Source organism: Falco naumanni, chromosome 2 (assembly GCF_017639655.2).
Source record: "Falco naumanni isolate bFalNau1 chromosome 2, bFalNau1.pat, whole genome shotgun sequence".
NCBI classification, from domain to species: Eukaryota; Metazoa; Chordata; class Aves; order Falconiformes; family Falconidae; genus Falco; species Falco naumanni.
The window spans coordinates 67,981,022-67,996,151 of NC_054055.1; positions in this window are offsets into that span (position 1 = coordinate 67,981,022).

Consider the following 15,130-nt stretch of genomic DNA (forward strand, 5'->3'; position numbering starts at 1 on the left):
GTTTACTCTGCTCCACTGAACAATCTAGATGAAGTCTGGGTAGGTGCAGGGTTTTCTTTTTTCTCAAGTAACCTTCATCCAGTCTCTGTGTGCACAGGATCAGAGACCAATGGCACAAAGGAGGGGTAGAAAGGAGGAACTGCTGAATCCGTGAGATATTGTCCATGCTGACATGATTACAAGAACAATACCAATGGCTTTTAGATGAGGCAGGATGATGGCTTTTGTCCTGGAGAATATAAGACAGCATAATTTTGTCTCAGTTGCTTCTCTGCTGCAGATAGGCAATTAGATATCTTCATCTTGTGCAGCCTGCACTCAGAAGCTGTAAGTGGAAAATAGTGCAGATCTAAAATAAGGCTGGTAGAATTCAGTAGATGTGTCAGACATTGCATTGTTCATCCTAATTCATTAGAGAGCTGGATGTCTTTTGATCTGATACTTCACCACACTGAGGTTGTGCAAGTTTTGTGGTTACAGGAAAAAGTATAAAACCACAAAGCATGAAAGATTTGATTCAGAAGGAGGCTGAGTTTCAGTGTCACACACACACTTCTGTATCTGGACATCTTTTCACTTAAGGGAAGGCTTTTATCTCATTTTTCTTCAACCATCCAAGTTACATCCTCAGCTCCATTTTTCAATCCAGCTACCTTCATAGTACTTGGGAAAGACAATATCTCCAACGGGGTTCAGCTACTTGTCTTGGGATGGGATGAATTAATCTGCAAAGTAGCCTTTCTCTACATGACTAGCTTGTAAAAGCAGCCTGCTTTTCAGGTGAGTGGGATTAATCCCAGCTAAAATGTCAATATCTAAGCCTGTTGTAGCCAACAAGACACCTTCTGTGGATGTCAGCAAAGGTTGCTCCACCATCCAAATATCTGAAAAAGTCCTTTCTGTATCTGGCTTAAAAGTATCAATGTAAAGCAAAATTATTCTTATAAATGTAAGTGTTGATACTAAAGCCATGGCCTGACAGAATATGGTCATAATGGCAGCTGAAAAATTGGAAATAAGATTAATCAGATATCAAGTAAAAAACTGCTTCCCTAGGGTCAAGTCTGTATCTTGTGCTAAAATGGAAGCCTGCTCCTGGAGAGGCTTCATGAACTGGTAATATTTTTCTCCTGAAAGGGCTATTTATTCACTCAAGAAGATAAAATCTGCACTGAGTCTGGTTTTTCCTTCACTAAACATCCACAGTGTTCTGTCCCTGCTGCAGGCATCCTCTGCGGTCACAGAGCTGCTGGGCTGAGTGGTGCCATTCCTGTAAATCATTTCAACACCCGGAGACGACAGCTCTGCTCTCTCCACATACAGCACTGAGATGTCTCCAAGAAGAAGGGGAGAAGCAATATAAACAGACACTCTTACAGATTACATGGAATTTTTTCCTCCTCTGACCACAAAGAACCAAAATAGCACTTGGCCACCTCAGCTGGGGACTGTCTGCACCTCTCCCACAGACAGCACGTGTGTATCCCACTTTCTGAGGTCCTGTAGAACCGCAGTTGTTGATGCAACAGGACACAGTAACTGTAACACATGCCAGGGACAGGAGGGATACACAAGCTGCCCTTCAGCAAACACTTCCCATTCCTACATTTTCCCTCTCCCACTGCCTCAGCCCTCCACCATAAATAATGTTCACACCTCGGATAAACTTCTTCTTGGCTTCAGGATCCTCTCTGCAGCCCAATAATCTGATGGTGGTCATGCAGGAACAATTCTGCCTCCAGCCTTAGCTCCCATACCTGAGCTTGAACCTGAGCCAGGACACCAGCATGTGGCAGCTCCCTCCACCCTGGCTGGCAATAGCAGAGTGGCAGGACTTCCCTGATCCATCATGCCCGCAGAGCAGTACAGTTTCTTAGAACAGTACCCCAAGCGTTGTTTTCCCCTCTCTTTTATTTCTACCTCCTCGCATTCTTCTTATCTCTCCTTAGTTTCACTAGGAGTTTAATTTATCCAACTGTTCTTTTAGGTTACATAAATACATATATAATACATGCAGCATTTAAAGCCACTGCATGACTTTATAGGTACACGTTATTCAACGAGGTATGATGTGACTTTATTTTTCCCCCTTGCAAGCACAAATACAAATAATTCTTTTATTTTCCCTTCATGTTATAGATGTGTTCACTGGGTGCTTTACCCAGGCTATAAGAACGTTGTAAGATATCCCTGACTGTATATTATGCAGTCCTCAGTTTCATAAGGGATGTCAGGGGCTTTTTAAGGTGATCAGATATTACACATCTGAAAAACATATCTGGAATATTCTTGGCTTTTAAAATCCATTAGGAGGTTGTATTTTTAAAGGATTTTTTAATTTGAAGATAGGTAAGTAAAGTGACACATATACTCTCTAGGGGCCTGCAGAATGCATTTTAATTAGTCATGAACTGTCATGCTTCTGCAGAGAAATTATTTTATATTTGAAAAGACATGCAAACCCTCTAGGAACTGAAATAACTTCAATCTCTGCACACTGATTTCAGTCCTTATGCTTGCCTATAGCTCTGATCCACAGAGACTTTTAATCTCTTGGACATAAACACTAAGAGTGATGGTAAGTCAGCCGCTGTTGTTCCTTAAGTAAGGAGGAAATTCTATGCAAGGAGTAAGCAAGAATAACATTGCTGCTACACACACAGACACAAACTAAAAGTAATACAAAAATTTAATTAAAGAAGAGAAAGGCAAAAGTTATTCATCAGCTTCAGAAAGTCATGGAAAAACTAGATTTGTTTTTCAAGAATGGCTGTCTTCTTTGTTGTTGTATAACTAAATACACAGTACATGTCTCAATAACCAAACAAAGAACAGTGATGCTTTCTTTTGAAGGGACTGCATCTTCTGGTAAAGGGTGCAATGGAGTATCTAAAAAGCTCCATTGCCATCGGGAGTATTTGGTCAATTTTTTCTTAGGTAAAAAATATTTAGAAGACTATTTTGGTTGCCGATACAGAATTTATCATGTTTAGGAATCCTATTCTCTTTGATTCTTTATTCTCTGTTCTATGCATACTTCTGTACGACATTTAATCCCAGATACATAATTGTATTTTATGATAAGATGTGGTTTTACTAGTATCCACATACTTGGTGATGCATCTCTCCCTCTTGTCTGGGCCTCTTCTATGACCTCAGGAATTCCTGCTAGGCCTTGGCATTTTGAGTAATGAGTTGGGCTGTTAAGCACCCATTGGTCGTACCAGAAACTCTTGCATGGCTAAGGTGGGTAATGGCACTGTCCATACCAAGAACTCCTTCTGACTGGTTGAAGTGGGGAATAAGAGTGGAAACAACCAGCTGTTCCCTGACAGCCCTGGAATGTTCCTGATCTGGGTCATAGCCTGAGTGGAACAGTGCCATTGTTACTGAAATTTTGAAAAATTACAACATCTTGCATCTAGCCTTTCTGGCAGTACAAAAAGGAAAAGGAAACATGGTGAGGGGACAGAGTCAATTTCATATTTTTATTAATATTAAAAAAAATATGTATTACCTATCAGTTGGGCCAGTTGTATTCTACACTTCATCTGTACTGTACCTAACGATATACATTTCCTTATTTCACTGTGTTACCTTGGTCAGCAGATACAATGAATAACATTTTCAATCAACAATGTATCATTTTCAATTTTTTTGAAAACTAGATTTTCTTAGCTATGTGTCTGAAATCCCCTTTATTGTGAGCAGAAGCCCTGTCCTCCTCTTCAGGGAGAACATGCCCAGAATTCAGAAGGACTCTCTATAACCGAGCGGAAAGGAAAGGAACCGAGAGCTGATTTTATTAGAATGAGGTTCTCTGAAGGAATGTGTTTTAGCCTGAGATGTCTGCTACCAAGAGTCAGAGCTAAGTACTCTCTGTACTTGATTTAATTAATCATTATAATTATAGTCCAGTTATGGATTGTTTTTTTTTAAAAAGTAGCATTTCCTGGTTTTCTTGACTAATAAAAAGATCATAATTCAAATTTATAAACTGCTGCATTTACTCTGTGAAGATGAAATGTGGTAAACAAGGCCAAAATAGTTTGGGTAGATCCAAAAAAGATGTCTGCTGGTATGGAGACATAAAGAGGAGTTGGCTTAATTTTATGGACAGATCATGATAAGAAAAGTTGGATAAACATAAGATTCTAGCCAGAAAGTGCAAGTAAAAATGTTCCTTTTGTCTTTGAATATTCTCAATGATTTCTTACCAACGTCGCAGTTTACAAGTACAAATCTGCTTTCTAACTACCAAACCTACAAACTCAGCACAGGATTAGAAAGTCAAGCTGCAGTATTTTTGGCCTATATGCAGCCAGGATTAAAATTATTTAAATTAAATTGATATTTTGCATTTTTGCACAGATCTGCACCTCCAAAAATCTAGCATGATTTCTTGGCTTTATGATGGTGCTGACTTGGTAATACTATCGGAACTAAAATGCTCTTGTTGATGCTGTGTTTTAAGTTGTTTGTAAAGTCCTCACAATTTCTACTTACACATTCTCGTGCAATATTTAAAAACCGTTTTTATTATTGACAGGTACGTTATACCATCTAACACTGCTGATATAAGCAGACCTCCACTACAGTGAAAAGCCAGACCTGTTGAAGCACAGACAAATGACAAAACACCTATCCAAATCTTCTGTTTTCACTGCACAGGCTGCAGCCTGGAAGGGCAGTGGGGGTATTTCTGCTGGTGCCTTGGCTCTGCCCTCTGATGCTGCTCCCCTTGGTCAGCACAGACCCCTGCAGGACCCCGTGGCTGCGTGCTTGGGCATGAGCAGCAGTTTGGTGCCTGCCTTCCTCTGCCATTGCCATCATGCCCTGGCTAGAAAGGAAGTATCTTTTCTGCTCTGGAGAAAGTGCCAGATGAGAAGGACACGTGTTCTCTCAGTAGTTTTCAGGCACGGGTTTAACTGTGATTAAATAGCTGATAGCTATTCTGGGAGATGAAGGATGAGGAAGGACATGAAGCGGTGGGACTTCCCCTGAAGTAATCAACACTAACAGATTGCTGTTTCCCACTAAGTGCACAGAAGGGAAGACACATTTCTTAAAGGAAGCACAAAGAATAGTTTGACTTGGCTTTCACTGTTCCATGTTACGATCTGTAACCAAGTTATCTATTCTGCACTATGCTTTGCTCTCTCTTACTGTTTCAAAACTGCACAGACATACAGATTGTTAGGACTTCTAATCTCTATGATTAGGCACTTCGTAAACTATTACAAAGTTGTGATTTTTGTGCATATGCCTGGAAATTCATATGACTAAAAAACCTATACTTTTTATGAAATGGATAACGTATGATGAGGTAGCAGTTTGTTATTTCAACAAAAACAGTACTAAAGTGTATTAACATCCTTGAAAAATCTTCTTCTGTGTTATTTCTTTCAGACTAGTTTGCAAAAAAAGACATTCAATGATCTTTCATGAGCAGATGTAGCCTTTTGTGTAATTGAAATAGGGTTATATTATTCTGTTTGGTTTTGCTATGATCAAAATTTACATTTTTGCCTGGCAAAGACCAAGGCAGTTGATATGATGGATCAGAATCACCTTGCATAACTGATCCACCACTCTGACAACAGTCTGTCTTTTGTGATTACACTCCTTCTGCCACTAAAATATGTCTTCCCTTTTATTGCTAAATATCCTGTACAGAGCTATCTAACCTAAAGCAATTAACTTTAAACATGTTCTTAAAAATCTTACCTTCCAATTCATGCCATGAACATTTATGCAAGTCATAAGCCTTGAATGGGTTTGACATAACTAGTTCCCAGAGCTATAAAACATGCAGGAGAGATGTTCAGTATTCAGAAACCACTTTTCCAGCACTTAAACCAAAATGACATCAGCTTTCATGTTGGCATCTACCCAAGCCTCCCAGATGCTGCTATATTATTCATAATTAGGACTACATATTTTTTCACTGGTTTTGTTATAGTACTGTAATTCACACACGCAGTAACATAAACATGAAGGTAAATTAATTCCTAAATAACACTTTATTTATGAATATACATTTGTAAATGGATTTTGCATCCATATTTACAACTGTGATCTAAAAGATTCTGAGAAAGCTGAAGATTCCTGGGTTTTCTTTTTCTCCTAACAAAGAAGCATAACAACAACGAATTGCACTCAGAAGCAGCAGCACAAAGGTTGCACGTGTGCCACACAGTTGTCTAATCATTGACCGTATTGTTTATCAATACTACACAGTGCTCAGTGTAATGGCTCAATATGCATACTAGCTGTTTCCCTCCTCTCAAGAATAATCAAAAGATTACCAGTGCCTAAGATCAGGGACCTAATTTATGAAAGCAAAACTGGGGGGAAGGGGAAGGGAGCCAACTGTAACCATTGTTGACACCAACTGTATGATAATACGCTTGGTTCTGCAAATTTTGCCAGCCCACCCACTCCAGGGGTGGAGAAAACTTCCTGACACCAGGAGATGGCTCAGCAAACCTTCTTCTAAGCTTTAAAAATGGTAATCATTTCATAGAGAAGCTATGCGAGTACAGTGAATTTAAGCCTAAAAGGCTTATGAGGATGTGAAAGCAAAACAGAAGTTGTTCTTCTGTCCCATTAACTACAGAAACACTTACCTTTGGTGCGTGCCCTAATAAAAGAGAATCACCCCGGTCTGATTCTCTGGCTTTGCTCTGGACTTGCTTTTTACCTGCACATTACAGCTGAGGAGGTGAATCAGTTTCCCCGCAGTCAGATCCAGAAAGGATGTCATCTGCTCCCTGCTTTTGCAAGCTATTCAAATCACTCACTGAAGAGGATCTCATTAAAACTAGCAAGGTCTCTTGACCCTTCTGCTTCCAATAGGATACAACTTCTAGCTCCTCCTTAGCTTAGACACTCATTACACTTATGCTAATGTTACCCATTCAATTGTTTTCTTTTGAAAGCAATTCATGTGGCCTTCGTTATATTTAGCATTTAGGTTGGCCTGAAACCACTTTCTGCTCTGGAGAAGCACAAAAACACTCCTTATCTTCCTTCTCACCCCAGGAAGATCTGAACATGCAACATGACCTTGTTTTAATCCCACTAGGAAAGAAATCATATCTGTGTAGACTTCAGCTTCAGCTAAATAAGGCAGCAGTGCATCAGGCACAAAGCACCACTGCCAGCCAGAACTCACTGCATTAAAAACAGCCCAAGTGCACATTTCTGGGCAGCAATCACACATCCAGCTGCACCACAGGGTGGCCCATGGGAAGCCAGGCTGTGAGGACCCTTGGTGCTCAATCGACGGTGCCCTGCAGAGATCTTGTGTGTGCAGTTACTCTGTTAGATGCTGTCTGGTAGCTGAAAGAATGTGTTCCACTTTTACAGGTTGTAACAAAAATACCACAGCTGTAATGTCACAACCATATTCACCATCACCCTTCTGCACAGCCCCATGGCACCTCCTGCTCTGGGCTGTGTGATAAACTACAGCAGGAGAATGGATGAGCTGAAGAAAAGCTCTTCAGAAAGAAGGTTTTATTCCCTGCCTCTAACAGTTGAGCTTCTTGACCCAGCCCATTGACCAACACCACAAATGTTGGTGCCAGCACAGCCCAAGGGCCATGGTGGGGCTGAACTGCCCAGGAAGAGAAGTTGATAGCTGAGAATATGAATGACAGTATTAAGGTGTTTCAATAAGTTCCTGTCTGTTCACAAGCAACAAGTTTGCACAAAGGGATTTCAACAGAAGAGACTGAGGCAAGCACAGACAGCCGCAAAATAATCAACAGGAGCCAAGACTGCCACTTCACAGCACATCGTCACCCCTGGTCCCTTCCCAGGACAAGTGGTAACAAGACTCCCCTTTCTCACTCAGTTATGACCTATGACCCCCCCAAACACACATTCTCTGGCAGAGTGTCCAGGATCCAGCTTTTGGGCACACCTGGTGCACAGCTGTAAAGGATGCACTGTGCCAGCACAAGTGATCATAGCTTCCTATATGCTGAGCCCCCGCCCTGCCTATCACATCCCCACACACAGCGCCTGGGTCCCCAACCATTCCCTGACCGGTTCCCATCACAGCTGACCCAACGGTCCCTTTGAAAACAGCAACACTAGCTCAACCATAGCTCCTCCAAAAAGAAGGATTAGGGGCAAGAGCTGAGGAAAGAAACTGCATTTCTGGAGGAAAGTTCTATTTTTCTACCTCACAGCGTTGATGATAAAATTTAGAGAAGTCATAACGGTATCTCTGTACCTGGCTTACAATCTAGTGTCATGCTGGGTGCATTCTGCAAACCATTCCCCGTGTTCCACCAGAGAAGCCAAACAGGGAAAAGGAGATTGATCCAGCATCAGTGGAGAAATCCAGAGGAGACACCCTCTGTGCCTGAATACCAGGAGCTGTGTGAAGACATTACAGTTTTTTCAAGGCAGAAAACCTTTGCTCTTTTCAGAAAAATTGCCGCACAGTCCCAATGCCTTCATTGTAGTCTTCTGAACATAGTCATAACTCAACTGAATGCAACTCTAGGTATTATAAGGAAATGTGGAGAAAAAAACATATATCCACAGGGGGAAGCACAAAATTCAACCTTCTTTAATTCAGAGCTTCACAAAATCACCTTTATCAGGTTATATCACTGTGGTTTAGTCTTCCAGCACCTGTGTGTCTCTTACTGCTAGGTGAATGGAAAGTGTAAGGGTTAGCTTAAGGGAAGATTAGAAAGTGAGTTGTGAATTGTCAACAGCAGGAAACAATTTTATGTAGGAACAGATAATGAATATAAACTACAGAAATGGGGTCCTTCTTACAGATGTCTGTGTAATAGGGGTAAATACGGCTGAGTATACAAAAAGTGGAGACACGATAATTAAATCCGTAGGTGATGGAATTTCCATGCTTCAAAACCCGGCACAGGACAATAAATGAAGGGTGAAGATCCTGAACCATGATGCAGAACACATTCCATAGACTCCTGCCTGAAAGCATCCATCCACTTGCCCTTCTGTTTGGGCTGAGGTCTGGCACTTCAGTCTGGCAGCGAGTTTACAAAATGGCAGAAGCACTATCCAAAACACCAAAGATTTTCTTCCAACATGAAAAAGTGTTATTCTTAATTTCAATTCACATCTGGCAGAAAATGTGAGTCTTACATGCTCCTGCTGAGACATTTTACTCTGCCGTCATGCTGCCATATTCCAAAGCAGGTCATCCTGAAGGCTGTCTCACTTGATTTAAAGGCACTGCAATAATTCATCAAGGAGAACTACCTTCCCAAATTCCATTATTCCTCACATTTGCTCCAGGCTTCCCCTTCTCCTTTTCCCATACATTTTTTCTTCTTCCAAGCAGCTTCCTTCTGAGAATAATTGATTTCCTTCTGGTGTAAGCACAACATATTCATAGTTATCATCACTGAATCAAGCTCAAGCTTCCTGCAGAAAATCTCAGCCACAGTAGAGACAGGTAGGGTTAAATACATTCCAGGGAAAGATCTCTTTAAGTCAAAATAACTTACACTGAGACTGAACTTATCCAACAATAATGAGAGCTGAAAATGTGTGTTAATAAGCCAGAAAAGCATAGAGTGCTGCAGTGTATTTCAATTTAACTTTTAAAGCTAGACATTTTAAAGATTTTGCTGTTTTCTCTACATTCAGAAAGCTGTCTGTCCAGTGTAGTACTCCTTAAGAAAGAATTCAGACCACTAGTTACCAATGTCAACAAAAAGACAAGGCTGGGAACTAAACCCCATAATGTCGTAGGACTGCTAATAGGCTCATTCTCATTCTAGAAGTAGATTTGAGGTTATCCATAACAATGTAGAATACGAAGGAAATTTCCTGGCCATAGGTGAGCTGATAGGTGGCCAGAAGTTGGGGGAAAGCAAGGCATTTGCTTCCTGCAAGTCTGCTTCTGCCATCGAAATGTCAACAGCCTGAAGTAAGCCCATGATGCACTTATGTACCCTAGTATTCAAGGATTGAAAGTTAATCGCCGTAACCATCATTCATTTGTACGAAAGCTAGCTTTTGGGGGAAAGAGGAGAGAGGCATTCACATTTCTGTCCTAGCCTGTAGTCTACCTTCATATGAAACTTACTTTCAAAGCATTGCTACTGCTGTACCCTAGCTTCTATCCTCCTACTTCTGTGTTTCCCTGGCTCTCTTATCTGTAGCGTCTGATTTTTAAAGTGAAAAAATAAACTCTCCTTCATACAGAAGCTGGAGCATGAACTTTTTAGAAGGATTTACCCTGAAAAATTTATGACATAGCTTTTCCTGTCACTGAAAACAGGTCTACATGACCTACTGCTGTGGAGATGTGGAGAGCCTTTTCATAACGTTTCAGGGTCCATCTTCTCTCTCTTTTTAACTTAGTTGAGGAATCATTTTCCAGATAAATTTATTCTTAAAAGAGATCCTTCTCAGTCCTTTTTTTTTTTTTTTTTTTTTTTAATCTGGCTTCTTCAACACATGTATTTTTTTACTAACAGAATTCTCAGGAAGTCAGTGATCTTCTCTAAATGTATTTTCATATATTCGTAATGTCACACATCTGATTCCCCTATGCACGCTTTCTATCTCGTTGGTTGTTTGGGGTTTTTTTACACAATTCATTATATGTCTTTCTTTTTGAAACTGATAATATGTTGAGAAAAAAGGAAAACCATTATCACAAAGAAACTGGGATGATGGACGAAAATGGCATACGGACACTTCTTTGTCCAGATTTTCATATCTCACTTTTTCTTATTTACCTGAACAATCGTTGCTTTACTTTAATTAGATACTGTAGTTTAGAAGATGCACATTTGAATATTTAGTTTCTGTGGTTCTGATCTAAAATGCACTAGACAATGGGTTTTGTGCTTTATCTACAGTTAGCATGCCATTACGTACATTATATAAACCCCTTTTCTTCTGTATTGGGTAATAGTTTGCTGTGAACTACAGACAACAAAGGTTATGCTTTCTTTTGCTTGGAAAGTGCTTTGCTAAGCACTTTTCTTAGCTTTGGGTGCCACCACAAACAGTGAAATAATGATTTCTTGCCTTTCTCTCCAGCTGTTTAGTCTGACATAATTTCTCCTTCTGATACATTGTTAAGTCTTACTAAACTAGAGAAATAATTGTTTTGCTTATTATATGTTTGCCACTGGAAAGTCTAAATTTCTGAGTGACCAATGGATGTTTACCAACAGAAAATCTGAATGAAAAAAAGGAAACAAGAAGGACCTCTTCAGAATCACTTCCATTCAAGGCCATGAGACAACTACAGATGGATGCTTGCTTTGGAAGACTTCTAATTGTTAGAGTTTACGGCATCCCATAATTCTTATGAAGTTATAGCAATGGCTGAGTTTTCTCTCTGATGACTTTAACCACTACAAAATTACACGTGAACTGAACTACCTTTCTAGAATCAGTAGGAACAGATAAATACTTCCAAGAGCTGTTCATCTCATTCTAAGATAGGTGTCTAAACTGAAAAGGTTTGGTCACCCTCTAGAGATGTTCTAACTTTCAACACTGAGAGAAACTATAAAAAGCTCAAAAGAGTTGAAAGAATATAATAAATTTAAATGGCCTATAAAGAAATTTTGTATCACACAGAACATTAAGGAATGGCTTTCTTCCATTCAGGAAAAGATTTCCAAATAATGGACACCTTTAGAAACAGAAAATATTTTTCCCAGGAAATCCCATTTTTTAATGCTGCTTTCAAATGGAAAACCTTCAAAACTATTTTCGATTATTGCATTAATCAGGGTGTGAAGGCTGGATAAGGACTCCCACTAACGTCCCACTGCAATTTATTCTTACCGGAAGAAACTGCCCTTTCATCCTCTGCGCAGAGAAAAAGCTGCCCATGGGCAGGCAGGAGGAGCAGGACTCAAGGTGGTGGTACTTATGCCAAAACCACCACACAATTAAACCATGGCCAGAGTCTTCTTTAAAGCTTCACTGCCTGGTGTTTAATAAACTGTGAGATAAAACCTAACACTGGACTCAAATGGTGGGTAGCTTAAGATTAATTGGGTTGACTAACCTAATGTAATATTCTTTTCCTCCTCTGTTAATTCTCCGTACAAGAGACTTCACGACACTACAAGCTGCCGGTCTGGGCATTGCTTGTATATGACTTTATGTCTCTACAGCAAAATTCCAAGTATCTCAGTTTTTTTCCATGAAGTGGGTTTGGTGCCAGTAATGTCAGGTGTATATTAAATATATATGAATACATTCACTGTCTTGAGCTTGGTGTTAACTTTGTTTGTGCAGATAAAACTTTGCAGTGGTGCCGTTTTTGACACTTACGTGGTTTTTTTTCAAACACAGTTTGCTTTTTTCCTGTGCTACTTGTCTGTGAACTATCATTCATCTAATTTACCAGTACTGTCATAAAACTTGTTCCCACTTGCTGTTTTTTTCTTCTTCAGATGCACTTAATGTTTTCTTTTTGCAAAAGCATGTATATCTGCGAAAGCTGATATTTCAAACCTGAGGAGAAGGGTGATTTAATTTTAGGTGGTGCTTGGGTTTTCCTCTGGAATATAATGAGCTTTTCAGAAATCAAGAGAGAACTTTCTTGGTAGTTATCGATTGCTCATTTCTCTGAACAAAATGAGAACTGATGCTATTAGGTTTCTTAAAAAACATGTTGTTAATACCTACAAACAAGTACAAAAGGCCAAGCTGTACCCACCATGTTCTGTTTTTCCTGGCAGCTTGTAAAACACACAGTACAACGAGCAGCCCTAGAAGGTGTAAACTGTATTCTGAAATCTTATATCTCTGCACTGTTTTCACAGTCCTTTTTTTCTGTAAACATTCACAAGAACTACAAAAATGCATATGCAAAAAAATGCCTTGCTTTCACTGAATTACTGTCATGGTGATAAAGGCAATATAATTCTACTCTGCTGTATACTGTAAATTAGTCAAGATGCTTGATTGTGGACATACATTATGAAGAGCTGAATGGTATATATTTCCACAATGCATTTCAGTAGTCAACACAGGCTCATTTGTTTTCCTATTGGCAGCCAATAAATCCTCACAAAAGATGTTGCTGTTGTGGAAGGTTTGCAGAGAATTTGTCTGTCAGATGTATAAAAAACTGGGTGGCAAATATGTCTACTTTTACAACAACAGAAGAAAAAATAATCAATTTTTGAACTTTGTAATGAGCACTGTCAGTCTAGGTCAGCATTTATGCCAGTTAAGCAGCTCTATTCCACACAAGTGATGTTGAAAGGGGTTAAAACTTTATGAAGTTAGTAATTATGATGGAATGTCCTGAGACCATACCAACAGGAGCACAGGAGCAGAAAGTCCTTAGAAATAAGATGCTGCTTTGTACCTACTTTGTGGTCAGCTATCATCTGAACAGGAGCCACAACAGGATATAACATTAACCAGTAACTTAGCAATAGCTGGTAGGATAAAGATAAAAATAGAACTTTTAGTTACATTAGGTAATTATAATACTAAAAAGCCACACCTCTAGGAGGAGACTTTATATGAAAATGTAGGACCACCTTAGTATAATAAGCCAGACAGAAATTAGGACATGCACAAATGAGCTTTTATACAAGTCAACTATTTTGATGTAATTTCTTTTTGTTACCATTTTGTATAAAAGACACTGCATGTTTCCTAAAAGGTGTGCTGGCTGTCTTAGATCCCTAACACTCAGTTCTGCAGAACTGAAATAAAACAAATATCTTCACTCTATGTGTCGATTGGCTTATTACACACTGGGTGAAGAACCCAGATTTGGGACAACACAAGGGGTTGAAGTTATTTTCCTTCTAAGAATAGAAAAATAAAAGTAGAAGGGAGGAGAAAAAAGCAGAGGTCTAAAGACCTCCTTTTGCAAAATGACATACAAGCAGCAAAGACATTATTGTGCCCAGTAGGATTAACATCACTGTGCTAAAATGCAATTTGCCAGGTAACTTCACCCACGTTCTCAAAGATTTTGCCTGGAAGTACTATCTTCTAAGCATCTTCTGGGTAGCATGATGTTTATAGACACATAAAGCATTCCCTCAAGTGGTGGTCAAACACAAACAAACCATTAAGATGCACTGAAAAAAACCTTTACAGCTCATTACCATCGCCCACTTAGCCTTTGAAAGACGTCTGAGTAGTACTCATGATTCACTGTGTCCAGAAGACATGTTTCAAAGCAAGGAAAGAGGAAAACTCACTCGAAATTTATGGGGCACAGGGTGGTTTTAGTCTCTGCATTCACAGCTCTACAGAAAGAATTTGGAAATTCCACAGGGACAAAGCAGCCACAAAAACTTTCAGGGGGCTGGGTAGTCTCAGAGGCTCATGGACACCAGATATCTCAGGATGTCTGTCGCATACCCAACTTCATATCAGCTTCTCTAGATAAGCTTCTCTTACCAAAAGACCAAAAGTACGCAGGACAGGGAGGTCAGATCTTCACGGTGTAATGCAGGAGATGCGAAGAGCCCAAGAGACAGCTTTAGAAGCAGATTTTGAGAAGCTGCTTTGTGAACCAAGGTGTGGTACTGGTTGATGTTGGATTATAAACTCATGCTGCCACACAGTGCTGAACAGTGCCTTGCTACTACTTCAAGCTCATCTCCAGAAATGGTGATGTAACTTCTTTCAAAGCACTTGAAGAACCAAGCCACTCTGATTTCTATCTATGCTTTTCTGCAAAAGCTGTCTTAGTTTTAAGGGTCCAGCCTTATGAACACTGGTGAAGAGATGACACCAATTTGTCCTTCCTATTCACTTTGTGTTGCTCAGCATCTCTGAGGTGTTGCCACATTGAGGCTTCCTGCAGGAGAAGCAGTTTTATCTCCATCTGAATGTGAGTAAGGTCACAACCAGTAGAAAACATTTCTCTGAGACTTGCCACCCAGCGTCCTTTGCCTCCCTTGCATCTCTTCATCTTAATGTCTTCTGAGGTACTGCACTTACGGTGTTTATGAGTTTTTTCTCACACTCTCATCTTGACAGACCTCCTGCTTGAGACTTCTCATCAGATAGAAGAGGATTCACAACGTTAACGGGTACCTCCCTTGGGAGGATGTTTGACGCCTTTTTTCTTAGGCTATGTGCTGCATAATTTTTCTGGGTAAATGGATAATTT